The 15,895-nt window shown below is 46.8% G+C and overlaps 1 protein-coding gene and 1 non-coding gene across 2 annotated transcripts in view; both read right to left on the bottom strand.

The window, feature by feature from the left end:
• Positions 1–15,895, bottom strand: part of LOC137365864 (histone H2B 1/2-like) — a 70,470-nt gene that overhangs the window by 21,249 nt on the left and 33,326 nt on the right. The window lies entirely within an intron of this gene.
• Positions 7,690–7,772, bottom strand: trnal-uag (transfer RNA leucine (anticodon UAG)). Its single transcript has one exon. It is a non-coding gene; the product is annotated as a tRNA-Leu (tRNA).

The raw sequence follows: 15,895 nt of genomic DNA, 5'->3' as shown, positions 1-15,895 counted from the left end.
GTCGTGGCGGGTAAATCCCGCCCTCTTGTGTTGGTCAGTGACCTGATTGGTGAAGAATATAGGCAAATAGAATTAAGTACCGACCATTGAGGAGAGTTCTCAGTCTTAAAGGAAAGTAAATGCTGCGGAAATTATCCATTTGTGAAAGTATTTGTGAGATTGTGGAAACGTCTGGAGGAAAGACCGGCGGGAAAGCTCGGGCCAAAGCCAAGTCTCGCTCCTCCCGGGCTGGACTGCAGTTGCCGGTGGGCCGTGTTCACAGGCTCCTGAGAAAGGGCAACTATGCTGAGCGTGTGGGTGCTGGAGCCCCGGTCGATCTGGCTGCTGTGCTTGAGTATCTGACCGCTGAAATCCTCGAGCTGGCCGGTAACGCGGCCCGGGACAGCAAGAAGACCCGCATCATCCCCAGACACCTGCAGCTCGCCGTCCGCAACGAGGAGGAGCTCAACAAGCTGCTGGGAGGGGTGACCATCGCTCAGGGCGGGGTGCTACCCAAGAAAACCAGCGCTCAGAGCTCCCAGAAAATGTAAAGCAGACAAAATGTCATCTAATCAACCAAAGACTCTTTTCAGAGCCACCCACAGTCTCTGAAAGGGCTGATTACTGTCTGATTCAAGCATGTCAGTAACAGAACAGAATAGGAACTATTTAAAATGTTTATGAGCAACTATTTCAGTGGCTTCTCACTGTCCCCCTGATCCCTGTGTGAAGGGGAATTACCAATAGTCTAATTTATTCCTTTCCACACCGAGTTTGAGTTATTGGTCCCTTAAGGATTGCTGAATGGAGTCTTCCACCGCCGGTTACAGATAAGAAGTGGGGGGGGAAATGACAGGTTAAAGCTGTGCGTAAAATAGCGCCAGGAATTTGTGGCGATAATAGCGGAATAAAGAAAGGTTTTTAAAGGTTGGTGGAAAATATTTTACGAACAACTTTAAATAGATTTTCCAGTAATTCGCTTTTTGCCGACACTGAAATTGGCGCCTTTTTCGAATTCAAACGTTCTGCCAATTTCGACAATTTAAGCCAATGATTTGCTGCATTTTCCCCAATTCGAGGCTCTGCGATTGGTTAAGAAATGCGAATGGGAAGAGGGTGACCAATCAGAAGTGAGCGCGGGCTCAAGCTGTGGGAATTCCAGGTCCCTGAACGATTGAGCTGAAACTGATCAGTTTCACAAACCCTGTCAGTTTCAGTGCAGGAAACACCGTCTCGGAAGAAATAACATCACAAGTGGGTCTGGTTCCAGTGACCGATTCAACGGCTGCTCCAAAATTCCCGGATTCCCTCATTGCAGCGAAATCATTTTGAAATTCTATGAAAACAATGAGTGATTCTGGAGGAGTGATGTGGCTTTTCACTGAGGGTATGTGTCGACTGGGGAAATAACTAAGTGTAGAGCCTCGGGCACTGTTCACACAGCCCGTTTAGAAAATCAAATCCATTGCACATCCTTGCTGCAACTGAAATGTCAATTTCGGGGATTCCAGTTTTCTACCCGAATACAGCACAGATTTATTCCAGACAGTTCTGAACAGCCTATCCCAGCTCCCGTTTCCAGCTCACTGCTCTCTCTGTGAGACGGTGGGTGGCTCTTCGAAGAGTGTGTGTTTGCTGGAAAGGGTCGAGTTGTGCGGCCCTGCCGTTTCAGAGCAGACACCGCATCCATGGCAGTGACCGTCTTGCGCTTGGCGTGCTCAGTGTAGGTGACCGCATCTCTGATCACATTCTCCAGGAAACCTTTCAACACCCCACGAGTCTCCTCATAGATCAAACCCGAGATCCGCTTGACCCCGCCACGGCGTGCCAGGCGGCGGATTGCTGGTTTGGTGATGCTCTGGATATTGTCAGGAAGCACTTTGCGGTGCCGCTTTGCTCCGCCTTTGCCTAGTCCTTTCCCTCCTTTACCTCTGCCAGACTTTCTGTTATTAACTTCCAAAATATACTTTATTCATAAAAATCTGTAAAAAAAATACATTACAAAACAGTTCCAAAAAGCACCAAGTCAAACAATACAAAGAGTGGAAAGGAGATCAGTTTCCTTCAATACAGGAGTGAGTTGCCTCACAACCCTTCCATTTCATTTCTCATGCCATGTACATTTGACAGCAAACAAATAATTTCTGGCTACAGTTCGAGGGGTTTCCCATGGATCCAGCCCCTCAGTTCACTATGGTGGGGGGACCTTACACTGTGGTCTTTCCCCATTGAGCCTTTGCTGCAGCTGCCCCAAGCTTTAGTGCGTCCCTCAGCACGTAGTCCTGGAACTTGGAATGTGCCAGTCTGCAACATTCGGTGGTGGACAACTCTTTGCGCTGGAAGACCAGCAAGTTTCGGGCAGAGCAAAGAGCATCTTTCAACGAATTGATAGTCTTCCAGCAGCAGTTGATGTTTATCTCGGTGTGCGTCCCTGGGAACAGCCCGGAGAGCACAGACTCCTGTGCTACAGAGCTGCTTGGGATGAACCTCGACAAAAACCATTGCATCTCTTTCCACACCTGCTTTGCAAAGACACATTCCAGAAAGAGGTGGGCAACTGTCTCTTCCCCACCACAGCCACCTCGAGGGCATTGTGCAGAGGGGGTGAGACTTCGGGCATGCAGGAAGGATCTGACGAGGAGGACTCTTCTCACCATCAGCCAAGCTACATCTTGGTGCTTGTTTGAAAGTTCTGGTGATGGGGCATTCCGCCAAATTACTTTGGAAGTCTGCTCGGGGAACCATCCGACAGGATCCACCGTCTTCTTTTCCCGTAGGGCCTTGAGAACATTCCGTGCAGACCAGTGCCTGATGGATTGGTGGTCAAAGGTGTTTTTCCACAGAAACTTTTCCATGAAGGATAGGTGTTACAGCACAGTCCAACTGGATGGAGCGTTCCACGGCAATATGACCAGGCCCATCCTTCGCAACACCGGGGACAGATAGAACCTCAGCAAGGAGTGACACTTGGAGTTTGCGTACTGGAGGTCTACACACAGCTTGATACAGCCACACACAAAGGTAGCCATCAGGATGAGGGCGATGTTGGGTACATTTTTCCCGCCTTTCTCCAGAGGTTTGAACAGCGTGTCCCTCGGGACCTGGTCCATTTTGGATCCCCAGATGAAGCGGAAAATGGCTCAGGTGATCACCACAGTGCAGGAGTGCAGTATGTGCCAGACCTGCACCACGTACAGTAACCTGACACAATGGAGAGAGATCGCTGCTCCCACATGTTCAGCTTATGTTGTACCCTGGCTACTCGTTCCTCCCAGGTTTTGGTGCACGCCCCGGCCCTTCCGAACCATCCCCCAGCACCTTCAGGTCGGCTGACCTAATGGTGAAGGGGACAAAGGATCGGTCAGCTGAGTTCCCACAGAACATGGCCTCGCTATTGCCGTGTTTAACATTGGCTCCCGATGCCAGTTCGAACTGGTCACAGATGCTCATCAGTCTGCGCACAGGCAGCGGGTTCAAGCAGAAAACGGCGATGTCATCCATGTACAGGGAGGTTTTAACCTGAGTGCCTCCACTGCCTGGGATTGTTACCCTTCTGATAATCGCATTCTTCCTAATAGACTCAGAAAAGGGTCCAATAAAGCAAACAAACAAGACTGGGGAGAGAGGACAGCCCTGCCTGACTCCAGATTGGATTGAGAAACTTTCTGTTTCCCACCCATTGATTGAGACTGCGCTACTGATGTTTGTGTAGACCAGCTTAATCCAATTGCAGATTCCCTCCCCAAACCCCATTTTGGAAAGTACGTCCATCATGTCGGTGTGCGATATCCTGTCAAAAGCCTTCTCCTGGTCCAGGCTGATGAGGCAGGTGTCCACCCTCCTGTCCCGTACATAGGTGATCGTATCCCTGAGTGGCGCGAGGCTATCAGAGATCTTCCTGCCTGGTATAGTACAGGTCTGATCAGGGTCAATCAGCAACTCCAGAGCAGACTTGACTCGACTGGCGATGACTTTTGACAGAATCTTGTAGTCGATGTTAAGCAGTGAGATGAGCCGCCAATTTCTGATTTCTGCCCCCTCCCCCTTCCGCTTGTAGATGAGGGTGATGATGCCTTTCCTCATGGATTCTAATATGCTGTCGGCCAGGACCATACTCTGGTATACTGCCAGGCTTTTTTTTTAAATTTCCAAAATGTACTTTATTCATAAAAATCTGTAAAAATTACATTCCCAAACAGTTTAAAACATCGTCAAGTCAAAAAATACAAACAGTGCAAAGGTGATCAGTTTCCTTCTATACAATCACGAGTTGCCTCACAACTCTTCCATTTCATTGTCATGCCATATACATTTCTACATTTACAGCACACAAAATTTTCCCTATACGGTTCGAAGGGTTTCCCATGGATCCAGCCCCTCCGCTCAGCTTGGTGGGGGGACCTTACATCATGGTCTTTCCCCATTGAGCCTTTGCTGCGGCTGCCCCAAGCTTTAGTGCGTCCCTGCCCACGTTGTCCTGGTCCTTGGAATGTGCCAGTCTGCGACATTCGGTGGTGGACAACTCTTTGCGCTGGAAGACCAGCAAGTTTCGGGCAGACTAAAGGGCGTCTTTCACCGAATTGATAGTCCTCCAGCAGCAGTTGATGTTTGTCTCGGTGTGCGTCACTGGGAACAGCCCGGAGAGCACAGACTCCTGTGTTATCGAGCTGCTTGGGATGAACCTCGACAAAAACCACTGCATCCCTTTCCACACCTGCTTTGCAAAGACACATTCCAGGAGGAGGTGGGCGACCGTCTCTTCCCCACCACAGCCACCATGATAGTTCTTGCCTCAAATCAGTGCACAATAAAAGAGACTGATTCCGTCAGCTTCCTTTTTTTTACAGGCCGCCCGGACCTGCCTGAGAAAGGCAGATTGAGAGCAGGGAGGGGAGGAGACAAGAGTGAAGATTAAACAGAGAGCAAGAATGAAGGAGACACCCAGAGTGACAGACAGAGAGAGAACGGCACCTTATCTTTCATCTCCACCTCCAGTTTCCTCCGGGCTGCCAATTTCAAACCCTTTATTAACAGTAGAACCGAAACCCAGCTCTCCACGCAAACTCTTCCAGAATCGACCTTCACAGTCAAGGCTTTCCAGAAAGCCGGAGCTTTTAAATATGATCCTGCTACAATTAACACTCAGTAATATTCCCACCAAAACACAATCCATTCTATAACAAGGAACCTCCTCAGTAACATCACCATTTCCACACACATCCGCTTCCAACAGTTTACAAACACCCTATTGCAGCTGTTTGGGGAATCTCCTGTGTTCAGATTGGAGTTGGAAAGCGGCCTTTACCCGGCAGTGTTATCGTCTCACACTGAATCTGCCAGACATCCTGTTCTCTTTATTGCGAGAGAGAAAGCACGGATTTTGGAAATGTTCATTTGAAATGATCTCTATTGAGAACGAGCCCGGCCGTGGGACAGGTATTCCAGTGCAAAGAGCTGTCTATGACCGAGTGTTGCAGACTGGCACATTCCAACATTCAAGACTATGTGCTGTGGGACGGCATTAAAGCTTGGGGAAGCCACCATGGAGTCTCAATAGAAAGGCGACAGACTAAGGCCCTCGTCCAGCGAGAGGCTGGAACCTGTGTAAAACCGCTCGGGCTGTTTGCACCAGAGAATGTTTGATGTGTAATGTAAATACTGTAAATATAACCTGTGCAGGCAGGGATAGTGAGATACCTCATGTACATTATTGAAGGAAACTGATCTGTATTGTACCTTATGTAATATTAAATTTGAACTGCTTTGCAATGTAATTGCACAAATTATATGAATAAAATACATATTGTGCAAAAGAAAGCAGCTTTCCTGTCAACACACACCTTGTCTCAGGGCACAACTTTCCTGTGATCTTGTCACACCCAACTTCGCTCTTTCTCTTCTGACACACACACTTTACAGTCTGTCATTTCCAAAAACAAGCATTCTAAAATCAAAAGACCTTTTGTTTATTTCTCCTTTCTTTTCATTTCTCCTCTATTCTTCTCAATCACTCCCTTCAACAGTCCTATTCAGATCAAGGTGGAATGTGAATAGTGTCACAACTCACCTCTGACACTATTATTACCCTTCTCTTCTCTTGTCTTATTCAATAGGAAAGTTTTATTCACCAGTCTGTTGCTGTTTTACACTCTTGCCATACCATCTGGTATTGCATCCATCTAAATTCTGTGCTTTCATGGCCTTATATTTCTTTTGCACTTCTGGATGATTTGTTTGCTTCAGTTCCATTCAACCAGGCTGGACCACAGGGAAGCTTAGAACAAAGAACAAAGAACAGTACAGCACAGGAACAGGCCATTCGGCCCTCCAAGCCTGCGCCGATCTTGATGCCTGCCTAAACTAACACCTTCTGCACTTCCGTGGCCTATATCCCTCTATTCCCTTCCTATTCATGTATTTGTCAAGATGTCTCTTAAACGTCGTTATCGTATCTGCTTCCACCACCTCCCCTGGCAGCAAGTTCCAGGCACTCACCACCCTCTGTGTAAAAAACTTGCCTCGCACATCCCCTCTAAACTTTGCCCCTCGCACCTTAAACCCATGTCCCCTAGTAACTGACTCTTCCACCCTGGGAAAAAGCTTCTGACTATCCACTCTGTCCATGCCGCTCATAACTTTGTAAACCTCTATCATGTCGCCCCTCCACCTCCGTCGTTCCAGTGAAAACAATCTGAGTTTTTCCAACCTCTCCTCATACCTAATGCCCTCCAGACCAGGCAACATCCTGGTAAACCTCCTCTGTACCCTCTCCAAAGCCTCCACGTCCTTCTGCTAGTGTGGCGACCAGAATTGCACGCAATATTCTAAGTGTGGCCTAACTAAGGTTCTGTACAGCTGCAACATGACTTGCCAATTTTTATACTCTATACCCCGACTGATGAAGGCAAGCATGCGGTATGCCTTCTTGACTACCTTATCCACCTGCGTTGCCACTTTCAGTGACCTTTGCCTTGGGTGGGTCCACGTTGATCCATTACATTCAGAATCACCTCCTTGAAATAACTCCATAGTACAACTACAGTAACCACACAGAAACTGCTTCAAACACTCCTCCACATTTTATCTGTTCTGACTGTCAGCACCTCCAGCTCTTTGGTTTAAGTGGAACCCATCAGGTTTGTATAGGCTCCTTCTATTCTGAAAGCTGTAGCACTGGTTCAGGGAATTCAGCCCTGTTTCTCTACTCTAAAGGCTCAGCCATGCTTGATCTGCGTGGTATTTTGCTTTTATTGCAACGTTACAAGACCTCCAATCCTCTGGAAAACGATGGTCAGACCTTCCACTATTTCTTCCCTGGCTTCATTCAACAGCCTGGGGTACATTTCATCTGGTCCTGGTGATTTATCCACATTCAAGGATGCTCATCCCATTAAGACTTCCTCTCTCCTTAACTTATCATGTCCAATACTTCACACTCCTCCTCCTTCATAACAATATCTGCATCACCCCCTCATTTGAGAAGACAGTAATGTATTCATTAAGGATATTGGCAACATCTTCCACCCCGATACAAAGGTTACATTTTTGATGTTTTCTGTGCCCTGCTGTTTGCTCAGTTGCCTCTTACTCTAATGTTTTGATGCAACATCTTTGGGTCCATTGTTATTTTGCTTTGCCATGTTCTTTCCTGTTCTCTCTTTGCTCTTCACCTCTGCTCCCAAACGCCTCCAGAGCAGTCAAAACACAAGGTGTCAGAAGTGGGATTTGAACCCACGTCTCCAATGGAGACTGCGACCTAAACGCAGCACCTTAGACCGCTCGGCCATCCTGACCGCCTACTAGCTATCATTAATGCTAAGGAAATTATTCATTCTTTGTGAAAGTATTTGTGAGATTGTGGAAATGTCTGGAAGAGGAAAGACCAGCGGGAAAGCTCGGGCCAAGGCCATTTCTCGCTCCTCCCGGACTGGACTGCAGTTCCCGGTGGGCCGTGTTCACAGGCTCCTGAGAAAGGGTAACTATGCTGAGCGTGTGGGTGCTGGAGCCCCGGTCTGTCTGGCTGCTGTGCTCGAGTATCTGACCGCTGAAATCCTCGAGCTGGCCGGGAACGCGGCCCGGGACAACAAGAAGACCCGCATCATCCCCAGACACCTGCAGCTGGCCGTCCGCAACGACGAGGAGCTCAACAAGCTGCTGGGAGGGGTGACTATCGCTCAGGGCGGGGTGCTGCCGAATATCCAGGCCGTGCTGCTGCCCAAGAAAACCAGCGCTCAGAGCTCCCAGAAAAGGTAAAGCGGCCAAAATGTCATCTAATAAACCAAAGGCTCTTTTCAGAGCCACCCACAGTCTCTGTGAAAGGGCTGGTTACTGTCAGGAGGGAGTCAGTGATGGAGTTATTGTAACAGTGGATTGACCTGTTTCACATCTGTCCAGGTGTGTTTTCAGTTCCCTCTCTGGATTTCGCTCTGTTTCTCTGCTCACACATCTCCCCCTCTCGTTAAGTGAAGAAGTGAACTACAGGGTGTCAGAATCAACAATTTAATAAATCCCGCTGCCTTCGATTTGATAAATCCCGAGATTATCCCGGTACATTAACGGGAACTGGTTCGGAGCTGATGAATTAATTTAATAATGGAAGTGTCCGGGTTAATTCTCTGTTTTTCATTTGGACAGTTTGAATTGTGTTTTTTTTTTCTCTCCGGTGATCTGAGCGCCGCTTCTCAATGAGAATCTGCTCCCAGAACAGAGTAAATGCAGGAAGAAAGAAGCCATTCTCGGGCTGTGTGTTTCTCTCCCAACCTGATCTGTTTAGACCGCACTGTTCCCAGAGGACGGAATCAGTGAGAGTTGTGCACACACAGGAGCTGAGTCCACTGCAGCGCTTTAATATGTGCCTTCTCCCCGGCCCTCCCTATTCTCCGGACACAACGTTGTTTGTTCCCTCGGCGGCGGGGTAGAGTCGGGGATTCTCTCCCCGCAGTGTCAGTGGCTGCAGCCCCGGAGAACTGGCTGTTTCAGTCAGAGTGACCGAGCTACCTTACAGGACTCTCCCCCTGAATTTGTGAACTGAGACTACACCGAACACATCCCCAGTTAGAGTGAGGGCCGGACATCCTTCTGTTTTATTACAGAGAGTGGGGAAAGGGCTGGGTGGAGGGGAGTCACCAGGGATCCTGGATTTGCTCCAAATCATTTCCATGTGGAATCTGCAGGCGGGGCCGGGACAGGGATCATTTGATCAGGGGATCAGCTCTTACCTGAGAGATGTGGGTGGCTCTGAGAAGAGCCTTTGTGTTCAGATGTTTACAAGTTTCCCGCGCTCTTTCACTTCTTTCCAGACCCTGCTTTCTGAGCCTTCGCTGCTTTCGGCTTGACCTTGCTCTTCCATGTCTGCACTTTCTTCAGCGCCTTTCCGCCCACCGCACTCTTGCCTTTTTTGACATTCTTCGCAGGAGACTTTTTCTGAAGCACTGCTTTCTTCACCGCCTTATTTGGCGTTGCCGCCGCCTTGCTGCTCGTTTTCTTGGCTGTTACTTTCTTTGTTGTCACTTTCTTGGCTGCTGGTTTCTTCACCAATGATTTCTTGTCTGCTGGTTTCTAACGAAGGAGTTATTGTCTGCTGGTTTCTTCACTAAAGATTTCTTGGCTGCTGATTTCTTCACTAAAGATTTATTGTCTACTGGTGTCTTCACTAAAGATTTCTTAGCTGCTGGTTTCTTCACTAAAGATTTCTTGTCTGCTGGTTTCTTCACTAAAGATTTATTGGCTGCTGGTTTCTTCATGAAAGATTTCTTGTCTGCTAGTTTCTTCATGAAAGATTTCTTGTCTGCTGGTTTCTTCACTAAAGATTTCTTATCTGCTGGTTTCTTCAATAAAGATTTCTTGGCTGCTGGTGTCTTCGCTAAAGATTTCTTGTCTGCTGGTTTCTTCACTAAAGATTTCTTGTCTGCTAGTTTCTTCACCTTCTTTCCCACTTTTCCCTGGGTTTTCCTTCTTGCTGATTTTGAAGGAGCCGGAGGCTCCCTGTCCCTTGCTCTGCACCAGGGAGCCTTTGTTCACATTCCTCTTGATACTTTGCTTGATCTGGGTCCTGAGCTTCTCCACATCGACACCGCTGCTACCCAGAGCCTTCTTTATGGCGGCCAGGGACATCCCCTTGCGATCGCTGAAAGCCGGCAAAATCTTGAGGATCTGTTCGCCCAACGGGAGACCGGCTGGCTTGTTCCGGGGAGCCGCCTTCTTCTTCTTGGGGGTCTTGACTTGGGCGGCGGCGGCGGCTGGAGGAGCCGTTTGGGCTGCTGCACTATCGGACATGTCCGGGACTCTGCACAAATTCTCACTGTCAGTGTGAACTGGGTTAGAAATGAAGCCGGTGATGGTGGCACAGAGCAACTTCAAGGAAGAGAGAGGATGGGGCGGAGACAAGCTGCTGTCAGCTCTCGGCTCCTGCTGTCTCTCTGTGTTTCTCTCTCCTCACAAACTCTCCAATTCCATTGAAATTCAGAGACTCCAGACTTCCAGACTAGATCTTTCCTGTCTCTCACTCCAGTATGTTTGCTGTTGAAAAGCTTTCACTAGGATTGAGGACTCCATTTTCCATTTAACCTGGCTTTATTGCTGCACTGACCGCCCTCTCTCACCCTTCGCTGACATGTTCTCTACTTTTCAACTGAAATCTTGAAATTAAAAAAAATGATCCCGAATTCCCACTTTGGGGCTGAGTAGGGAGGAGGGCGGTTCTTTGACTGGAAAATCATTTGATTTTACACAAGAATGACTCTGAAATCCGGCGATGAGAGCGGACCCACAAACACAGTGGCTTCAGACTAACCCGCCCTCCCCTTTAATACAATCTCTCTTCCACAATATTCACATCTGCATATTCACAGGACAAACTGTTCCCTGAATGTAGAGTTCCCAGGACAGGTTTTCCCCTCCGCTCGGTCTGTGCTGCGGATTCTCGGGGGTGAGTTGTATTTTCTCAGCTCAGTCAGTGTTAAACAGTCTGGGGCCGGCGCTCCGAATATTGTCTGTGAACCAGAGTCCGCTACAAGAGCCAATCACAGTTGTGACTTTTTTTATTCGTTCATCGGATTTGGGTGTGAGTCCAGAACCAGGGGTCATAATCTAAGGATACGGGGTAAACCTTTCAGGTTGTCCTTTCTCTCTCTGCCGACACCCACCCCCGGTCTCCTCTCTCCCTCTTACTCTCCTCTCTCTCTCTCCCTCTCTCTGACAGTTGCAGAGAGCGAGAACTCTCAGCTTTATGGTTAGTCTTTTTAAAAAAATCGCAGCCGTCAGTTTCACAGCTGACAGGTGCTTTGAGCAGAGACAGCACTTCCGAAACTCGGACAAGCTCGGGTTTTTCTGGAGGGCTTTTAAATGAAATCAGAACTGCCGGAAAGCTCCGAACTTGTCCGAGGTTCTGAAACGTTCTCTCTGCTCTCAGGACCTGTCAGCTGTGAAACTGACGGCTGCGATTTGATTGAAAGTCAGACTGGTCTGGAAGAAGAAGCCAATGGGAAATTTCTCATCCCTGAAATTATCAGTCACGGACCGAACTGTTTTAACGTGGACACTGGTGTCCATGTACAGACATGTTGCCAACCCCTGTTCTTCACACAGACTTACCAATCACACACTGATCAACGCCAACAAATAATTTGACTTTTTTATTGAAGACTGACAATACTATATACAATTTACAGGAGAGTATTACAGGCACATCTTACCGGGGATCATCCCATCTCCTACTCTGTCACATACTGTATGACATCACTTCCTGAAGTGATGATGCACACACGAGTTACCAATTCCTTGAAACAAAGAGTAGGCATAAATGGGCCATTTTCTCATTGGAAGGATGTGACTGGTGGAGTGCCACAAGGATCAGTGCTTGGGGTTCAATTATTTACTATCTATATTAATGACATGGAGGAGGGGGCAGAGTGTAATATATCCAAATTTGCTGATGATACAAAAATAGGTAGGGCATGTTGTCATGAAGACATAAGGAATCTCCAAGGGGATATAGATAGGTTGAGTGAGTGGGCAAAAACTTGGCAGATGGAGTTTAATGTAGGAAAGTGTGAGGTCATACACTTTGGTAGGAAGAATCAAAATGCAGACTATTATATAAATAGACAGAGACTCCAAAAAAGAGGGATCTGGATGTTCTTGTGATTGAAACACAAAAAGTTAGCATGCAGGTGCAGCAAGTAATTAAGAGGGCAAATGGAATTTTGGCCTTTATTGCTAGGGGGCTGGAGTTTAAAAATAGGGAAGTCTTGTTAAAGCTGTACAGGGTGTTGGTGAGGCCACACCTGGAGTGCTGTGTACAGTTTTGGTCCCCGTATTTAAGAAAGGATATATTGGCATTGGATACAGTCAAAAGAGATTCACTCGGCTGATTCCTGGGAGAAAGGGGTTGACTTATCAAGAATGGCTAACAAGTTAGGCCTTTATACATTAAAGTTTAGAAGAATAAGGGTGATCTTATTGAAATGTATAAGATTCTGAGGGGGCTTGACAGGGTAGATGTTTCCACTAGTGGGGGAATCTCAAACTAGGTGACATAGTTACAGAATAAGGGGACAGTCATTTAAAACTGAGATGCAAAGGAATTTCTTCTCTCAGAGGGTAGTGAATGTCTGGAATTCTCTAACCAGAGAGTTGTGGAGGCTAAATCACTGAAAGCATTTAAAGAGGTGGTAGATAGATTTTTGAAATATTGGGGAGTTGAGGGCTATGAGGAGCTGGCACGAAAGAGGAGTTGAGGTCCGGGGCAAATCATCCCTGATCTTGTTAAATGGTGGGGCAGGCTTTGGGGACTGAATGGCCTACTCCTGCTCCTATTTCTTATGTTCTTATAAGGGGGCTACAAAGAGATGTAGATCGGTTAAGTGAGTGGGCAACAACCTGGCAAATGGAGTAAAATGTGGGAAAGTGTGAAATTGTCCACTTTGGTGGGAAGAATAAAAAAGAAGCATATTATCTAAATGGTGAGAGATTGCAGAGCCCTGAGATGCAGAGGGATCTGGGTGTCCTCGTGTATGAATCGCACAAGGTTAGTATGCAGGTACAGCACGTAATTAGGAAAGCTAATTGAATGCTCGTGTTTATCGCGAGGGGAATTGAATGCAAAAGTAGGGAGGTTATGCTTCAGCTATACAGGGCATTGGTAAGACCACATCTGGAGTACTGTCTACAGAACTGGTCTCCTTATTTAAGGAAGGATGTGAATGCATTGGAGGCAGTTCAGAGAAGGTTTACTGGACAAATACCTGGAATGGTGGGCTGTCTTACAAGGAAAAATTGGACAGGCTTGGCTTGTATCCACCAGATTTTAGAAGAGTAAGAGGCAACTTGATTGAAACACATAAGATCCTGAGGGTCTTGACAGGGTGGATGTACAAAGGATGTTTCCTCTTGTGGGAGAATCTAAAATTAGGGGTCACTGTTTAAAAATATGGGGTCGCCCATTTAAGACAGAGATGAGGAGAATTTTTTTGTCTTAGAGGGTTGTGAGTCTTTGCAGTTCTCTTCCTCAAAACGCAGTGGAAGCAGTGTCTTTGAATATTTTTAAGGCAGATGTAGATAGATTCTTGATAAGCAAGGGGGTGGTCAGGGGTAGCTGGAAATGTGGGTCATCAGTTCAGCTATGAAATTATTGAATGGCGGAGCAGGCTGGAAGGGCCGAGTGGCCTACTCCTGCTCCTAATTCATATGTTCGTATGCTTGTATGTTTGTATAAAGCCCAAGATGCCATATATTTTACTACTACTCTCTCAATATGCCCTGCTACCTGCAAAGATCGATGCACATGCATCCCCAGGTCCCTCTGTCCCTGAACACTCTTTAGAACTGTGCCATTAAGGATACATTGCCTCTCCCTATTCCTTCTGTCAAAATGCATCACCTCACACTTAACAGTATTAAATTCCATCCGTCACCTCTCTGCTCATTCTGCTAGCCTATCTATGTCCTATTGCAGGCGGTTCATATCATCCTCACTGTTTGCCTCACCTCCAAGTTTGGTATTGTCAGCAAATTTTGAGATTCTGTTCCGTATTCCAAGATCCACATATTTTATACATAGCAAGAAAAGCAGTGATCCCAGCACTGACCCTCGGGGAACACCACTGTCGACCATCCCCTAGTCTGAAAAGAAACCATTTACTACAACTTGCTTGTTTCTGCCCTTAATCCAATTTTTTAACCAATTGGACACTGACCCTCCTATTCCATGAGCCTCAATTTTGTTAACCAGCCTTTTATGTGATACCTTATCAAATGCTTTCGTAAAATCCATAGAAACAACATCCACTGCATTTCCTTCATCAAACTTCTCTGCTCCTTCATCAAAAAATGCAATTAGATTAGTGAAGCATGATCTGCCTTTTACAAATCCATGCTGGATATCCTTAATTAACTCAAACCTCTCTAAATGTCCATTGATATTTTCCCTGATTATCATTTCTGAAACCTTACCCAGCATTGATGTTAAATTAACTGGCATGGAGTTGCTTGGACTGTCCTTACACCCTTTCTTGAATAAGGGTGTCACTTGCCACTCTCCAATCCCCTTATCCAGGGAAGATTGGAAGATTATGGCAAGCCCTTCCTGGAGGAGTCTAGACATGCAAGGACTCAACTACCAGCAAGCGTAGAAAGCAAGACCCAGGCTCAGGGCCTTCAGTTTCCCCTGGAGGGGAGTCGGAGAGGCAGCGGATCCTGTGAGGAACCACAGTTCAGGAAAGATGAGAAAGTCATTATGAGGGGACAGAGGAGATTAAGTTCAAGGTTTCCCAGCTTATAAGCAAGTGCAGAGACAAGGAATGGTGCTGGGGCAAATAATAGGAAGCTGTGATCAGTTGGAAGGCAGGAGTGATTAAATGACAGAAGAGATGATGGTGCAAGGCAAAAATCAGGGAAACAACAAGTAACATTTGGCCGGCACAGATACCAGGAGTGGGGTTTGAACACACACAGACATATATTCATTGGATTTCAAGTCCAACACCTTACCCACTCAGCCCTCCTGATTCATTAACCCGTTGCTGAAAATGAAATTTAATGTGATCCGGGTGACATCTGGCCTTTTACAATATACAATTATGACTCCTCTCCCATGCTAAATTGGACCCTTCATTACTTATGAACCTCAATTGGATCACCCCTCAGTCTAGGTTTCTCTAAGGTGTAGGGTTCCAACTCTTTTAGTCTAACTTGATAACGAAGATGTCTTACACTGGGAATTAGTTTAATGTCTCTCCTCTGTACCCTGTCAAAAGCCTCAATAGCACCCATCATGTGAGGAGACCAAGACTGGATACAATATTCCAAGTGAGGCCTGACCAAGGTTTCATAGAAGGACAAATTCGGGACATCTCAGATACTGAAGGAGTCCGTGTCCAGAAGCAGCAAGACCTGGACAACATTCAGGCTTGGCCTGCTAAGTGGCAAGTAACATTCACACCACATAAGTACCAGGCAATGACCATCTCCAACAAGAGAGAATGTAACCATCTCCCTTTGACGTTCAACAGCATTACCATCGCTGAATCCCCCCCACCATCAACATCCTGGGGGTAACCATAGACACAAGCTTAACTGGACCATTCATATAAATACTGTGGCACCAAAGGTAAAACAGACAGTGAGAATTCTGCAATGAATAATTCAGCTCTCGGTACGAGGTGAAATGCTCATTAGGAGAGCTGGAAAAATGGACTGGTCAGGTGTGCAGAAAAGTGGCAAATGGAATTCAACGTGGAGAAGTGTGAGGTGATGCCTTTGGTGAGGTCAAACACGGCAAAGGAATACACAATTAATGGGTGAATACTGAGAGGTCTAGAGGAAGTGAGGGACCTTGAAGTGAATGTCCACAGATCCCTGAAAGTAGCAGGACAGGTTGATAAGTTGGTTGAGAAGGCTTATGGAATCCTTTCCTTTA

This window comes from Heterodontus francisci, unplaced genomic scaffold (genome assembly GCF_036365525.1).
Source record: "Heterodontus francisci isolate sHetFra1 unplaced genomic scaffold, sHetFra1.hap1 HAP1_SCAFFOLD_58, whole genome shotgun sequence".
In the NCBI taxonomy this organism is placed as follows: domain Eukaryota; kingdom Metazoa; phylum Chordata; class Chondrichthyes; order Heterodontiformes; family Heterodontidae; genus Heterodontus; species Heterodontus francisci.
The sequence above is the reverse complement of the archived record's forward strand: the minus strand, read 5'-3'. Positions and strand labels throughout refer to the sequence as shown.